General features: G+C 34.6%; 1 protein-coding gene across 2 annotated transcripts in view; it reads right to left on the reverse strand.

Moving 5' to 3' along the window:
• LOC128212109 (C-terminal-binding protein-like) overlaps positions 1-13,743 on the reverse strand; it is a 48,046-nt gene extending 34,303 nt beyond the window's left edge. For both annotated transcript variants that reach the window (XM_052917382.1, XM_052917377.1), the window contains exon 1: positions 13,562-13,743. The gene's annotated coding sequence lies outside the window, so the exon portion shown is untranslated. The remainder of the gene's footprint in view (positions 1-13,561) is intronic.
• Positions 13,744-16,980: the final 3,237 nt, after the last annotated feature.

A 16,980-nucleotide genomic window follows, 5' to 3' on the forward strand; every position in this document is an offset into this window, starting at 1 on the left:
TTTCAGGTATATCTCCCTTGTATAAATCACCAGATTGAATTTTATTATGGGTATTTCGATAAGATGTATGATTTGTATAACATGTACTGTGATAAAGGTATGCCTATATTTATGGGTGACTTTAATGCCAAACTAAATGCACATATGTTTAGAACTAGAGACTGTAGGTTATATTATTTTGTTTCTGACTGTAACTTGTGTGCCATTAACTTCCTTGAAACATGTTTTGGGTCTATTGATACTTATGTGTCTTATGACGACTGCGCTTCGTCAACCCTTGACTACATTTGTATACCAGTTGAATTTGTTGATTGCCGTATACATTGCGAAGTGGCTGATGATTGTTGTTTAAACATGTCAAGGCATAGACCTATTTTATGTTGTGTGAGTATTACGTGTGATGAGAACCCCTATGATAATAATGCAGATTCAAGGAATCGTATTAATTGGAAAAAGGTGAAAAAAGATGTTAATATGTTATATTTGTATAATAGTGCATTAAGAAATGATATTCAAGTACTGAACAACTCATTATTAGATATAACGGACGTTGATCGCTTCTATGAATCGTTATGTGAATCGTTGCGTCAAAATGCATTTGATAGTTTGCCTGTCAAAAAGTTTCGAACATTCTTAAAACCGTACTGGTGTGAAGAGCTTACAAAAATCCATGACCATATGAAATTAACACGTGATTTGTGGTGTCGAGCTGGACGGCCTCGGAACTCCCAGGATCCAATAGCGGCGCGTTATAAAACCGAGAAAGCATTGTTCAGACGAAGACATAGAGTTCATGCTGAACAGTATTTAATACTCCTGAACAATAGACTAGAACATTCGGCGGAAACAGATTCCGTCTATTTCTGGAAAACGATAAAAGCTAGGAAAGAACAATCACAGATGAAAGTAGGAGACGGAATTATATTTAACGGTGTTACATATCGAAACCGTGAGGATATTGTGAAACAATGGGGCGAGTATTTCAAAACACTTTACACGCCGTTTGAGATTGCAGACTTCGAAAACGACTGGAAACAAGAGGAAAGACGATCCTTACAATTATAGAGCAATCACCCTGTCATCTACAATTCTCAAAATCTATGAATCTGTTCTGCTTGACCACTGTAAGGGAAATATTGTGGAAAAACTGAATAGATAACAAGGCGGATTCCAAGATCAGTTAGGATGCATCATGACCAGTTTTTCACTGAGAGAATGTCTGCATTACGCAAAGGAATTTTCATCTCCAGCATATCTCTGCTTTTTGGACGCTCGACAAGCCTTTGATCGGGTCTGGCACGATGGGCTCTTTTATAAATTACTGAAAATGAACTTGGACTGCAATTCTCCCACCCCAACGATCAACGCGAATACTCTGTTAGCCATTCGCGAGTTGTACGAGGACGCCAGAAGCCGTGTGAGGTATCGGGGGCTCTACTCGGAGGAACTTCCGGTACTGCAGGGGACCCGCCAAGGTGGCAAGAGTTCCCCAATCTTGTATTTAATCTATATCAACGACTTGATTAATGAACTACAACAAAGTAATAACGGACTATGTTTGTATGACATTAATATGAGTGCGCCTACAGTTGCCGATGACATGGTACTTGTTTCCTTCTAGAAGACCGGCATGGAAAATATGTTACAAATTTGCTCTAATTACTCAAAACGTTGGTGATTTCTATATAACTCGAGAGAATGTGCTATTGTTGTGTTTAACAAATCAGGTGTGCTAGTACAATCTGTAAAAACCGTCCTTTTCTCTAGGACACGACCTCGCCCCAACACAGAAGAAATACACCCATCTTGGTATTATTTGCAATGAGACTCTCAGTGTGCAGGAATGTGTTCAAGAAGCGTGTACAAAACTACGTGGATCTTATCTAAATATATGCAGCGGTGGTATAAACCCTGATACTGTCAGTGCAAAAACCCTTAGGACATATTATCAGTCAGCGATCCTACCACGGGCCCTGTACGGTTGTGAACTATGGACTAATATATCAAAGAATAAAATTCAGAGACTAGAAGTTGCGCATAGGTTTTGTGTAAAACACATGCAAGGATTTCAAAGAAGTGTTGCTACTAAATTTGTTTTATCTACTTTAAACATTACATCTATTGAAGTACTTATCGATTGTAAAAAACTTCAATTTTGGGGTCAAATGTGCAGACTTCCGTGTCAATATTTAGCGAAGATCATCTTCAACAGTAGACTAATATGCTACATCAACTTTGACAAACTGTAGGTTTTGTACCTGACATTTATCACTTGTGCCAAAAATACCTTTTAGTTGATTATATAACGAAATATATAAATACTGGGCAATTTCCATCCAAGTATGACTGGAAAAAACTATCAATAAAAGCGTGTTACTCCCAGCTAGACAAACTACTTTTGAACGAACCGTGAACGAAAATTGAGCAATGCAAAATATGATATATTTTAATAATTGTTCGCCACTATGGATTATTGCAAGAAATAAACCCAAACTGCGACCAATCTGTAAGCAGATTCTAAGTGATTTTGGACTATTTGTGTCACGCTCATATATACAAATTTGTAAATGCTGTAATTTAAGGACAGACAATATTATTGTTCATCTCTTACTTTATTGTCATGCGAAAGAAGGGTACCGTAATTCCCTTTGGGATACAATTTACGAACAGTGTGGGATCGATATTTTTAAGTCGATAATGACAATGACATGTACTGATCAATGTGTGTATTTATTTTCACTTAGTACTGATATTTATTATGAAAGCTTTGTCAACTATCCTGTCACAGTTGCAATAGTCAGACTCTTGCGGAGGGTGTAACTTTAGATTACTAAATAGCTTCAAAAACGGTCTTCACTATAAACTGTCTTAATTTTCGTTTTGTTTAAGGCAACCTTAGTGTTTACTTTGCTAGGCTATTACTAATCTGGACAAATGTACTTCACTTGTATTTTACACAGAAAGCGCCATGTAGAGATTGTCTGTAATACATCTTGAGTAGATAACTCTGAATAATTATCGTTCATATATTTTGCTAATTTAGACTACATCTATCTATACATAATTATATGTGCATGGAAGATGTTGGTTTTGTAAATGATTACTCGAAATGTTTAATGTTCGTAATGTCCATCTATATTATATCATAATGTTCTTTTGATGTTCGTGTATATCATATTATCGATGTGTGTATATATTCTTTGTTACATCTGTATATATGTTAATCTCTTCACTTATGGAGGAATAAAAAGTATCTATCTGGAGGAATAAAAAGTATCTATCTATCTATCTATATCTATCTATATCTATCTATATCTATCTATATCTATCTATATCTATCTATATCTATATCTATATCTATCTATATATCTATCTATATCTATCTATATCTATCTATATCTATCTATCTATCTATCTAAAACGACACATAATTTATGTTACCAAAATCAATTAACACTTATTGTTTACTTTGCATTCAAAGGTGATTATAGGGATGAAGGTCGCAATATACGACAGTGGTGTTTTTCACACAGTCTCATTTTGATAAAGACTAGGAGGAGTTTGGTTAATTGCACCGTCGATCCTCATCGACACGCCTTCATGCTGTCGTCGATCCTGAATGGCTGATAAAAATGCCGTAATAGTCCTGACACGCCTTCTGGCTGTCAGTCAACCGTTGCAATCGCAACAAAACTGTGTATTGTCAAAACTGATGATTGTTCTGATAAGGATTGTCCTGCGCGGATTAAAGCATGTCGGCATAATTAACGCGTGTCGGTAATTAGCCTTGTCAGCGGAAGGCACATCGGGCCCGACAAGCCATAAAGGCCTGAAGGAAACCCTGCAATGACCATTTATTTCTACTTTCAGTTTCACTTTCAAGTTCTGGAAGTAAAAAAAACAAAACAAAAAAAACGATGTTTCTATTGCCAATATTCCTATAAATGTTCTTTAAAAATAAATGGCAAAGCAATTTAACGGTATATATAAAAGAACCTTACTGTTCTGTTAATTGACAATGATTCAATGATTTAACTATGTCCAACAGTTCTCCTAACTATTGATTAAATTTGTCAGGAAATAAACGGGAACCTGTTTCCTGTGCAGTTAAGACGATATTTGTTAAATGTTTATTATCTTTTACGCATTAAAAACTAATCTATCATTAAATTTTCGACAATAAATAAAGTATCAATTTTGATATTGATATCAAGCATAGCTGTTTTTTCACTGCCATCGAATTTAGCGAAAACTGCCAAAGTTATTGTTAATTCACATAATGGGCCGAGTTGCCTGGTAGGAAGCATTCTTAAATAATAAGGGTATAAAAACACAGTGATTTTTATTTAAATTTTCAAAACCACCTGTGGCTTTACAATTGGGAAAATAAGCGCGTTAATTCCCAAAATTGGGAAAATACAATGAACATTAAAATGGTCATTTAAAATAACCATGCAGTAACAAAGACACCTATTAAAACGGTTTCAACTCTCTTTAATGACAGTTACTATCATCAAAACATGTAAAACATTATTGTTGTGCCAAATGATCCCTATTAAGCATTATCACTTTCTCACCAAACAAATTGCAATTTCAGCTTTCTGGTCTTGTGATATGTTAATTAAATGCAAGATCTTAAAAAAACACAATAAACAAAGATACACTGAAATTATACATAAGTAACAAAAAACACTTTTGTTGAGTCTTTTAACGTAGTATTTGCTATCATGTGACATATTTATGATTAAACTTTTAAGTTGAATGTTACATTTTGCTATAAGGTAATGCTATCACTTATTATATGTTATTATTTGCCGGAAAGTTGAAGTCAAAACGTCGTAAATTGTAAACAAATTGATCAGTGTCATTAGATGAATTACTTGCGTCTCGGTGATGATGATCAGAAACGGTGTATTTCACGGGCCTTATCCCGGATCGAACCGGTTCCTGCTTATTGTTGCGCGTTCGCATCGTATTTAAAATGCATTGGTAACGAAATAAAAACAGAAAGCACAATTTATATTTGTATATTTTATTCATTTCTGGGGGGAATTGATTACATTTTTTTGGGAAAATATGACGATTTTCGGCGAGGGGAAACAGCCGTTATACGGCGGTAAATTTCACGAAAAAAAAATCACTGAAACACTATGCTTTACGCGTTTAATTGGCATGTTTTTTTTTATTAAATAACATTTGGAAAAAACGGTAGCCCGATCGGGCTAGTTTTTACGGTAATTCGGTAGCCCGAGCTGAAATTTGGTAGCCTCAGGCTATCGGACCACTGCGAATTTCGAACACTGTTAAACAAATATTGAATTTAAATATTTTAAGTGATAAACTATAGTCTCTTAAGGTAGAAATACTGTATCCTTCATAAAAAACATTGTTTTCGATATTTATTCATCCTTTTCCAAATTGTTTTAATTGTGGTACATCTTATTTGGGAGTAAGAGTGCATTTTTAAACATTATTTACCCGAAGACAATTAGACAGCTGATCTGAATGTAACATTCATACAAAAATAAGATTCGCCCCTTACCCTTACACTTAATAACCAGACCTTTATTTATGCCATTATGATTGTTTCAAATGATTAACTGTCTTTTTTCTTCAATTAAGATGCTTTTAGGAGAAAAATGTGACATTGTACAAAAGGAGATTTCAGACAAGTTCACTAATGCTACCCCCAAAAAGACACATATTTGAGATTTTGACACCTTCAGTATTTGAAAAACAACAACATTGTGTTAAAGTCTGGAAATAAATGAAAATGCATTAATAAAGGTTTTAAAATGAAAACCTGACACCAACCCCTATTCCACGCAATGCCTCTCAAGCTGCTTGGCCTTTTCGAAACTAGCAAACCCCTTTTACATAACTACCATGACTACGTCACACGACAAGCAAGGCTTTTAGTAAATTAGTTATGAGCAAAGATACAATCTGTTCTAGCTACACACAAAACATGAGGACCTTACTGATGAAGCAGGGCTTGAGTTTAGATAAAAAATTGTACTCACAAATTTTTGGGAGTGCTGAAAATTCCAACTCGCAAAATCTGAAGTTCACTCAATATTTTTTTCTCACCCCATTGTTTTTGTTAGAAAAATATAATGTAATCAAAAACAACAGCAACTATGTTTTCTGTGTCAGACCGATTCACCTTCTAAAGCCTTAGATTCCTAAACATAGAAAACGTACTGCAGTCTGCATAAAATATCTTGCAGACGTTCCCATCATTGTCTGTATTGAAGGTTAATTTTATGTTGAGTTTCTTCTCCTATTTAGTTACATTTATTATGGACGGTTTATTAAACTTTGGCTTCTATGACCATTAGTTGGATCATCGCTATCAGCAATTTTAAATCTACATGCATAAAAAACTTGTGATTATTTTGCTTGTCGTGATGATGGACAGTGCCTCAAAATTGATACAATATTAGTCAAATACTTCAACCTAAAATCCGAACACGAAATACCAGTCTACAATGTGCTCATAGCTTAACATGCTTGCGTATATGTCATCATTTTTGATGTGTTTACAATTGAAAGTTGCTTTTTTTCCAGTTTTTACTCTCAAAGTTTTGCAAACTCAACTCGCATTTTCCAATTTTCACTCGCATTTTGCAAGTGTGTGAGTGCTAAATTCAAGCCCTGATGCAGGGTTTCTGCCGGGCCTTTACAACTTGTTGGGCCCAACATGCCTTCCGTTGGTAAGTCTTACCAACCCTGTTAATTGTGCAGACATGCTTAAATGCACCCAGCCACAAGCTTTACAGTTACATCGGTTGACATGTCGCCTTACACTAAAAGGTAAAGGTCCTAGGCAGGGCTTCTAAAAGTTTGGAACCTCAATCGGTCCGGACCCGGCGACACCCCCCCCCCCCCCCCCCCCCCCCCCAGTCTGATAATATGGAAATGTCACACATTTTTGCGACAAGTATTCTGTCAATACTTTTTTGCGATGTGGCAATTTGTGAGAGCTCTAGAGCCATCATAGCCAATTTAGATATTCATTGATACAAGCTTAATTCAAATGAGATTATCAAAACACTTTTACTTGCCCAAAATAATTTAAAAAAAACGCAATAATAATCAAATTGTAGTGTTCATTTATTCCCTCAAGGATAGCAGCAAATTGAAAACAAGCAGCAAATTGAAAAAAGGTCTTCAGAGTCTTAGTCATCATCATCACCTGACCATCCTCATCCTCATCAAATACTTAAAATTCATCATTTAATAACCAAATCACAAACAAGAGAAGTATTTCATTAATAAGCGTCCATGTATCGGGCAGACGATTAGAAGCTAATAAATTTATTATTTAATTAATAAGCGTCTAAGCATCGGGCAGAAGCTTAGATACTTAATATTAAATGAATACTACAAATGCTGAGCATGCGGAATGCTGTGACGTCACCAATTCATACCTAAATATATTGAAAGTAGGGATGAAACGAATATTCGAATATTCGATCGAACGTTTGGTATTCGAATGTCAAAATAGGTATTCGAATATTCGATGTTTTTGTTGAAATAATAAATTAATACACTTTTTGCCTACAACTGTCATCTTCGTCTGTCTTGTTTTTACAACGACCCCTAATGCCATAGGTGTGAACTTGATGACACTATACACGCGTCATATCGGATATATCGCCGGGAACTATAAACAGTCCCCGTAATTTTGCATTTACTGGCTGTTAGACAAGTGACATAAAACACATTCCAATTATTTTGGGTACATTTAAATGACCATGCCAATTAAGGGTTTAAGAGATCGGCCTTTATACCAATGTTTTGTCTTCACTGCTAATCAAGCTTGGCGATATTGCTCAAATCGCCTTGATGATACGAAGGACATGTGCTAGTTATGTGCTTAAAACTGTTTCCATGCTTTCAATGTAACGCTCTTGCGTACAAAAATTAACTGAAAGTGTATGGTTTAACGTTTAAGGATATATGTCCTGTATTGTTGTACAATACCTAAGACAAAAGCGACGTTTAGACATGGTGTCGTTTTCTATAAATATATTTCGTAAACATCAATCCCAGAACGAGGCTGCAAGTCCCACGTTGGCGCATATCGTCATTTAACCGGGACAAACGCAATTCCCTGATCTTATTTTGCATTTTTTACAAAAATGAACGCAGAGGTTTGTTTTTTTTGTTAAAGATATATTGCTTTTTCTTGGGATATATTTTGTAAATGGGAAATTCAGAGGCTAATTTGTGGAACAATAAGGGTCCGTCGCGTGTACCGAATACGACCAGGAAGGGTAACAGGGCCCCCACTATTACTTTAGTGAATAATAATAGTTTACTGCAATTCTTAAAGGTTCATTTTGGTGTTCGAATATTCGAATATTCGATCGAAAGAATTACCGAATATTCGAATATCACTTTTGCCATTCGTTTGCATCCCTAATTGAAAGCCAATATTTAGAAAGTTCATTCAGAATTTGAGAATTGTTGCTGAAGAAATTATGATAACTAAGGGATTTAAATTTCGGAAAAATGCACTTGCCCGTTCCGGCAACCACCTGGGAATTTTGACTTGTCCGAAACAGTATTTACTTGTCCGGGGCTTCGGGCAACCCGGTTACGACGAAGACTGGTAGTGCTTTCTCTTGACAAAGAGAAATAACCACTGCATCTGACAAAGAAACAGTCTAAATGAAAAGGAATTAAAAATAAGTTTGTAGATCATTGTTTACCATATGGTTAACATTTCTTAATAAAAACATGTTCTAAACTGGGCAGTTGTCCAGAAATTCCGGGTTTGCCTTAAAAATTGGAAACAGTAAAAGAAAACGTTTCGGAGACCGGGATTAAAATAGAATAATAACAGTCAACATCACTGACCTCCATAGCAACAGAAACAACACAACAGTGCAGCTATGTGACTATTATCACAAAATAAGTACCTCTAAAATTTTGCTTTTCCAAATGTCAATATTTAGTTACATGGGGGATGACGTCATACAGTGCACGCTTTTATATTTGGTTCCGCAGAGGTATCTTTAAATATAAGAATTACTATACAAAGTTAATGACATATCATCAATCACCTTACACAATGTGATAATACATATAGAGTAAATAAACTCTTGTTACCATTGTTTTTGTGCTGTGCAGCATTTGATGTGAAACAAAGCAAAAAGGTAGCAGATTTGTACTTTCAAACTTTTGCAAATTTGGACAAAGGAGTAGTTCGGATAGGCTTAATATCACGGCCTGTAAACACCAGCTCCACCACTTTACGGTGGTGCAAAGAAAAAGAGCTGTCGACACTTCCGTGGTGGAGCTGTGCCCTATGTTTACATGAACAAACGTGAGTATGATTTATATTTTATTTGATAATTTCATTTTACTGACATATTTCGAAAATCGGAGAATGTGGTACCGTGTAAGAACACTTCTACTGTAGGCTGGTTACTATTTCAGTTCAATATTGTGCAAACTGTGGTGTCAGGAGCTTTTCTCCCGAATCGAACTTTTGCATTTTTTGAGATCTGATTGAATAGCAAGTACATTTCGGTGCTTACACACCCCGTAAGAACATTCTCACGCATGCAAACCTAACTGTTATGTATGATTCTTATGCCGGAACACAACAAAACTGATAAGCACTTCTTAAAAAGGTAAAATGCACATATTTATAAAAGTGGTGGCGCTGTTGCCCTAGTGGTGGCGCTATCGAGTATGTTTTGCGCACGAAGTAATATAAAAAGTTAACGCTTTTGGAATGAATACAACAGTTGCTATGTTTATCATTCATTGAACATTATGCTGGTTATGCATACTACTACTTGCGGAAACAAAACTGAAAACTATTTGAAAACAAACGGCTACATGCTGTTAATTTTACCATATAAATATAAGTATCTATCATGTGTGTCCGGTACGGATAGAAAATCCGACCCGAGTGCACGCGCGTAAGCCGGTAAAGAGGTTTGCCGAGTTACCGGCCACGTAGCGTGACCGATTTTTCTTTCCGTACCGGAAAAACATGATTGATATTTTTTCTTGCATATCTAAAATTATCAATTTGTGGAAGAATTGAGGTAAAAAACGCACTTTTGTACATTTTACCAAAAAGCGCGTGAAACGTTGTTTACTGATGTCATAAAGCGCAGTAATTTTAAATCACTATTGATGTCAAATAGTAACTATTTAAATCACGTTATTATGATTATTCATTATCCATTTAAATTAATTGCATACTTAAAATTGATTGCGCTTTATTGAAATGAAATGATGTACTTTTCATAAACCATACAATAAAAGAAATAAGAAGTAGCGCGTTGTGGCCCATAACTCATCTTACATGGTGGTGTAAGATGCGTTTTTCCAGCACTGGTCAAATGACCAGGAATACACTTCCGGTATGCAAGAATACCTCTCTCATAACCGGACCCACATGATAAATACTTATATTTATATGGTAAAATTAACAGCACCTAGCCATTTATTTTCGAAATAGTTTTCAGTAAGGTTAAGGTAGTTCGGGTAGAGTAGTTCGCGTAGAGTTTTGTTTCCGCAAGTAGTATGCATAACCAGCATAATGTTCAATGAATAATAAACATAGCAACTTTTGTATTCATTCCAAAAGCGTTTATATTTTATATTACTTCAAGCGCAAAACATACTCGATAGCGCCATTAGGGCAACAGCGCCACCACTTTTATAAATATGTGCATTTTTCCTTTTTAAGAAGTGCTTATCAGTTTTGTTGTGTTCCGGCATAAGTACTATACATAACAGTTATGTTTGCATGCGTGAGAATGTTCTTACGGGGTGTGTAAGCATCTAAATGTACTTGCTATGCAATCAGATCACAAAATATGCACCAGTTCGATTCGGGAGAAAAGCTCCTGACACCACAGTTTGCACAATATTGAACTGAAATAGTAACCAGCCTACAGTAGAAGTGTTCTAACACGGTACCACATTCTCCGATTTTTGAAATATGTCCGCTAAATGAAATTATCAATTGAAATATTAATCACAGTGCTCCAGCTAGCCCGTTTTTCAGTGGCGCAGCGCCCGTGCCCCTTTTCTTTCCGCCCTGCCCCTTTTTTGAGTAGTGCCCTTTTCACAAATGCTCTATTAGCGCCAATTATCTCGTTAGTGCCCTATTTACTATTGAAATCATTATTAAAGATCGGCAGCCGCTGTCATAATTGAGACAAATTACGTAATATTTATAATAGTGTTATCGCTAGGTGTCACCATGCTGCCCCATTGCCGACTGCTAAAAATATGCCGTACTGCCCTTTCATCTTCCCATGTGCCTTGTCGAAGTCATATGACAGCTAATTGTGTATTTGTGTAGTGAGCAGACGACCTGTGTTTTCATAACCGGTCATCTTTTAATCCGATAATTAGGAAAAGCCAAATAGGGAACATCGGCAGGAGGCGGAGCTATTGAATACCAGCCAATCAGAATATACATTGAGAACTCGTTTATTCAATGATGAAAGTTCGTAAAATGCGATAGAAAATGTGAGGGGATGGTGAAAAATGTTGTCAAGCACAATTAAATATTTTTAAATAATTGTTTATTGTATTGTACAGACGAGACTCGCCATTTCAAACAGTGTTGATTTGAAGCAGACGGTCACTGCCGATTTATAAACACGGGAAAAGTGGCGCTAACACAATCATATACATCACTTATTCAGTAAATGTTTTGAAAGTTTATTTGTAAAATATTGATGATGAAAATTTCTTTGTAGCCCACAAAAATATGTTGATGCTTTACGAAGTGTTTACCTATCATGTCCACGATCTTTTCAAAATTCGCTGAAACCGCCATTTTGTCAGAACGAATTTCGGAGTTATTTTATCAATGTTATATGTTTTATAAGTGACTTTTTAAGAAAGGGGAGTGATTTTTATTGTCATTTTATTCTAAAACATCAGCATATTAAACATTATTTTACCAAAGACAATTAAATAACAGCCAGGCTGAATGTTACATTCGTACCCAATCCTGAACGTACCAAATTAAGATTCGTCCCTTCAATATTTGTTTTTTGTGTATTTATTTATTTGATTGCTTCAAATGTTTAACTGTCTTTGTTTTTTTTCTTCATTTTACATGATTTTTAGGAGAAATATGTGACATTGCACTAAAGAAGACTCCAGTCAAGTACAATCACACTATACCACAGACAATTAGACAAATTTTAATTTTGATATTAAAACACACCCTTAAAAAATTTTGAGAAAAAAACCCATTTTGTTCAAGTCTGAAAATCATGGAAAATGATTTAAATTGAGTATGAAAACAAAACAAATTCTAGGGCGAGACCTCCCCTCCCCCCCAAAAAAAACACCTTGTGACAGGGGTGGACTCCTCCCACAACCACCCCCAATCACCCCTACATGACTCATGTAGCTTGCCTTTTCAAAACTCCACCCTGCCCTTTTCAAATCCTGGCTGGAGCACTGAATCATACTCACGTTTGTTTATGTAAACATAGTCCACAGCTCCACCACGGAAGTGTCGACAGCTCTTTTTCTTTGCACCACTGTAAAGTGGTGGAGCTGGCGTTTAAAGGCCGTGAATATACGTATACTTCAGAAAAGTATAAAAAATATATTCATAGGTTAAACATTTCATGCATGATTTTCATTTAAATATTGACTTGATGATGTTTACTTTGTTCATTTAAAAAAAACGAATTTATAGGCACTAATGCATGTTTTTGGACGTCATTTATGACCACATTTCATACAGAAAAATATATAATAATTAATTGTATTTTTTTCCATGTTGGTTAATATAGGACGCAACATTGCTTTGTCACAATTTCATGCAATTATATTCAATAATTCAGACAATATTTTAAGATAATTTCAAAATTAATCCAGAAAAGGCAACTGCTCAGTATTGTTTGTCTAACTATTCACCTACATCAGAACGTTTCCTTTACATCTTAAATTCAGGAAAGTGGACAGAAATGTGTTATTGGTGAGTATTCACTTTTCCTACAATCTAATCATTTATCCCTAGACCCTCGTTCATAGTAAATTGTAAACCTATATCCCTATAGAAGCGGCCTCACCAGTTATTGGCATATCATTAAAGGCATCAGGCCAAGAGATCAACTATGGGACCGAATCGCCTGACTTGAATCTGAGACGAAACTGCAAGGAACTGTGGGGTGTAGAAAACAAAAGTAACAAGACTCTTACTTAATAAACCAAATGCACGGTGAGTGGGGAGTGCTCTACAGATACAGTCTTACAATACAGGGCCACAGTTTGAAACAAAACCAAGACCATTTAAGCCTAGGTATCAAATGATTCCGGGCCATTGTCACTTCATGACTTCATATAAAAACAAAGTGAAACGGGTCCATTCTGTAGATGTAGTGCAATATTAACAAAAGACTTCTAAAAATCATCTAAACGTATTTGATGAGGTTTATACGGTAATAGCGTATGGATTAACCACACGTCTCAAAATAAATAATTGAAACTTTCGTTTCTCAAAGTTCCAACGAAAACAACACAATATTGAAAATGGATGGGACTAAAAACTCACACTTCAGAGACAATTTTAACTGTTGTCAGGGCGCTGTCGACACTTGGCAGTGGATGTTTTCAATACAAGTCAGTTTTATCTACTAGACAGTGAAGGCTGCTTTGTTGCAGCTTCCGAAGTAACAACAAATAACGGCACTTTTGCAAAGAATTCCGCGGGAGACCTCGCGCGACAGTCTTGAACTCTTCACAAATTTCGTTGAAATCTCGCGAGATTTTTTAAACTTTTATTTTATAATTGACATTGTTTTCTATTAATCATCAAATATGTATGAAGATAGTGAATTCTAAGAATGAGAAACATAATAAGTTTATCAATAAAATACATATTTAAAAAAAAATCAGAAATATTTTGGCTATCGACACGTTTTACTTTGGCTACATTCTACCAAGTTAGGATCATGCTCAACAAATATTAAATAAGTATAGTCGAACATATATATAAGACTTTAGGTTAGTTGCGCATCCAAGAAGTTAAAGTTAACACTCTACGTAAGCGGGTTCTTTTTGTATTAATCTGAATTTAACTTTGGTAGTGGGTAAAAATACGCACTTTCAAATGGATTGTTGTGTCTTTAAAATGGAATCTTATGTATGTGGACATATTTTCTCGGTTACGTACATTTTGAGTCCAGAGCCTGATCATTACTTAGAATATTTGAGCCCTTAATGACATCCGGCCCTCATGCCACTATTGGTAAGTTCGGGAGATTAACGTATATCACCATCACACTATTGTGTCATTGTTCAAGGGTGATTGTTCCGGAGGCAAGTATGTAAAACATAGATTTATGTACGAATTTGTATTTGTCGTACGTTTGTCAATCTTTACAGATAGATAGATAGATAGATAGATAGATAGATAGATAGATAGATAGATAGATAGATAGATAAATTCTTTTATTCCTCCAACAATGGAGAGCTTTACATATTTATAACATACAATACATGAATATACAGTTGATATATAATCATAACATAGAAAAGAATAGGAAAATGATATGCATGGCATCAATTTCAGGGTACACAACAATACAAAGAATGGGAAATAAATGACATGTCCCTACATTACACATCGTCCTGCATTTTAGATAGAGTTATGACAATGATATAAAAGGAGTGATATTTATAAGTAAAGGAAACATAGTGAAATAGATAGTTATTTTTACAAAAACAACCCAAATGAACAAGACTTCAAATGAGGGTATGTTTACACACATTGTACATTTAATTACATATGCGGTAAAAAATAATTGACCACTATTCCGGACATGACTCTGCCCTGATTAAGCTTTCGAACAGCTGCACAAAAGATAATATTTATGCAAAAAAGCTACAGAAACATGCTCAGTAGCAAAATAAGACTGTAATCATTTGAAAAATAAGGGACATCACATTTATTTTCAACCAATGTTGAAGTATTGTTCATTAAAGCTTGAAATATATTGTTCAAATCAAGTTGTCTTCAAATATCTCATTCATCAGTACATTAACATTCCAAGAAGTAATGATTATTTTGGGCCTTGGTCTCGACCGATTTACAGTTTTATTTTATTTTCACATTGTTTTTGGATAATAATAAACCTGTCTTTTTGTATTTATATTTGTTTGTGGTGTAGATGATAGTCTTCACATATTCCTTCAGAGTTCTTCTTGCTTATATGTATACTCGTTGTTCGTTTATGATACAATGAAAAATACAGGGACTAGCCCAGTAGTCGAAAAATAAAAAATAAACCCTGTTTAGGGGCACAAGACAATGGCTCAAACGACAATGAACTATGGACACAAATGTATACTTTGTGTGTGTATACCTTTTTCAGATTGTTGGCTTTGGTATTGGTCCTTTTTGATAGTGGTCTTATATTTCTCTTCGTTTAAAATATAGCGTTAATATGTATGCCAACGCCCATAAATATGTTTGTATGTGTGTATATTGATCAGATCTTGCGATCGAGGATAAACCAGGTAAGTACAGTGTATTTAATTATTGAGGTCAGTTTGGGTTGTTGCTGAAAATACTACTAAGAGGATGAGATAGTGAGATACAAGGGAATTGCCCTAATTGGATTTCGAATATGCCCTTTGGTCCTTTAACGTTTCCATTTGTAGGTTTAAAGCACGTATACACGGTAGACAACTTTCTAGCTTACGTTTTAAGTTTATTCATAAATCAAGGCATTGTATATATATGTATGTGATTTGTACATGAAACGGATAAACATTTGTAATCAAAACAAATCAACTACAGTTTAAACATATTATACATAAGTGAACCATGAAACAAAGTGAAATGTATTTTTTTAATGATTTTGTATTTATTAGCATGTATTAGGGAAAATGAAGTTAATTAGATTTGGCCAAAATAATTTTACAAAAAAGTGCTATTTTTACAAGTACAGTCTTATCTTTCGCGTTCACCAACATTTCAAATTTGTATACATTTGTGTGCTTAACTTAAAAATGGTTAATATATTTTTTCTGTTAATGTAATTTCATTCCATTAAATAATGATATTCATCACCCAACGAGCTATTATTACATAAACCACAAATACGTTGATTTCTCTCAATATTCAAAAGTCGTCATTTTCTTTTTGTAATTTATGATTCATAGTGCTGAATTTACATAAAATTAAAGCTAAATTTAAACGAATAATTTCAAGATATTCCTCAAATATATGTTGTGTTTTATATAAACTATAAACTAAACACTTAGGTAAATTTAGAATAGTATTGTTCCAGTTTCATAACTGATCATTAATTCTAGACTTTAACACTGATTTAAAATGAGGTACATGACAACATTTTGAGACGTAAAGTATTGTGATAAACCAAGACTATCAAGTGTGGATTTACATACTCAATCAAAGAAAATTTAACAGAGCCATCATTATGTAGATTTAAAGCCGTATCATACAATAACTTACTTATTTTGTCATATTTGGCATTCAAAATTTTACTCCCCCCCCCCAAACAAAAACCAAAAAACCCCTCTAAACTTAATCTGTGATGCAATCGGTGTTACACCTAGTTCACCAAAAATCATACAATTTGGTGTACTTGGCTTTAGTTTAAGTACAAATTTATAGAATTTCGATTCAAATTGTTCAATAATCTTACTATTTTAAATACCCCACACCTCACATCCATATAATAAAATAAGTGATATCATTGTTTAAAATAGGTGTAGCTGAGAAGAAAAATACGAACTTTTTTTTACTACAAAAAACATTGCCATCCTTGCCTGACCCACAAGATGCTTCTTTGTTTCTGAATAATTGCCATTGTAATTGAATTAAACGCCAAGATATGTTTCCAAGTTTCCAAGTTTATTTCGTATAACTCATGTCACAAAACATGACAAAAAGAGTATTGAAATATATATATATATATACAACTATGTAAAGAACGAGAATAG

Source organism: Mya arenaria, chromosome 12 (assembly GCF_026914265.1).
Source record: "Mya arenaria isolate MELC-2E11 chromosome 12, ASM2691426v1".
Taxonomy (NCBI): domain Eukaryota; kingdom Metazoa; phylum Mollusca; class Bivalvia; order Myida; family Myidae; genus Mya; species Mya arenaria.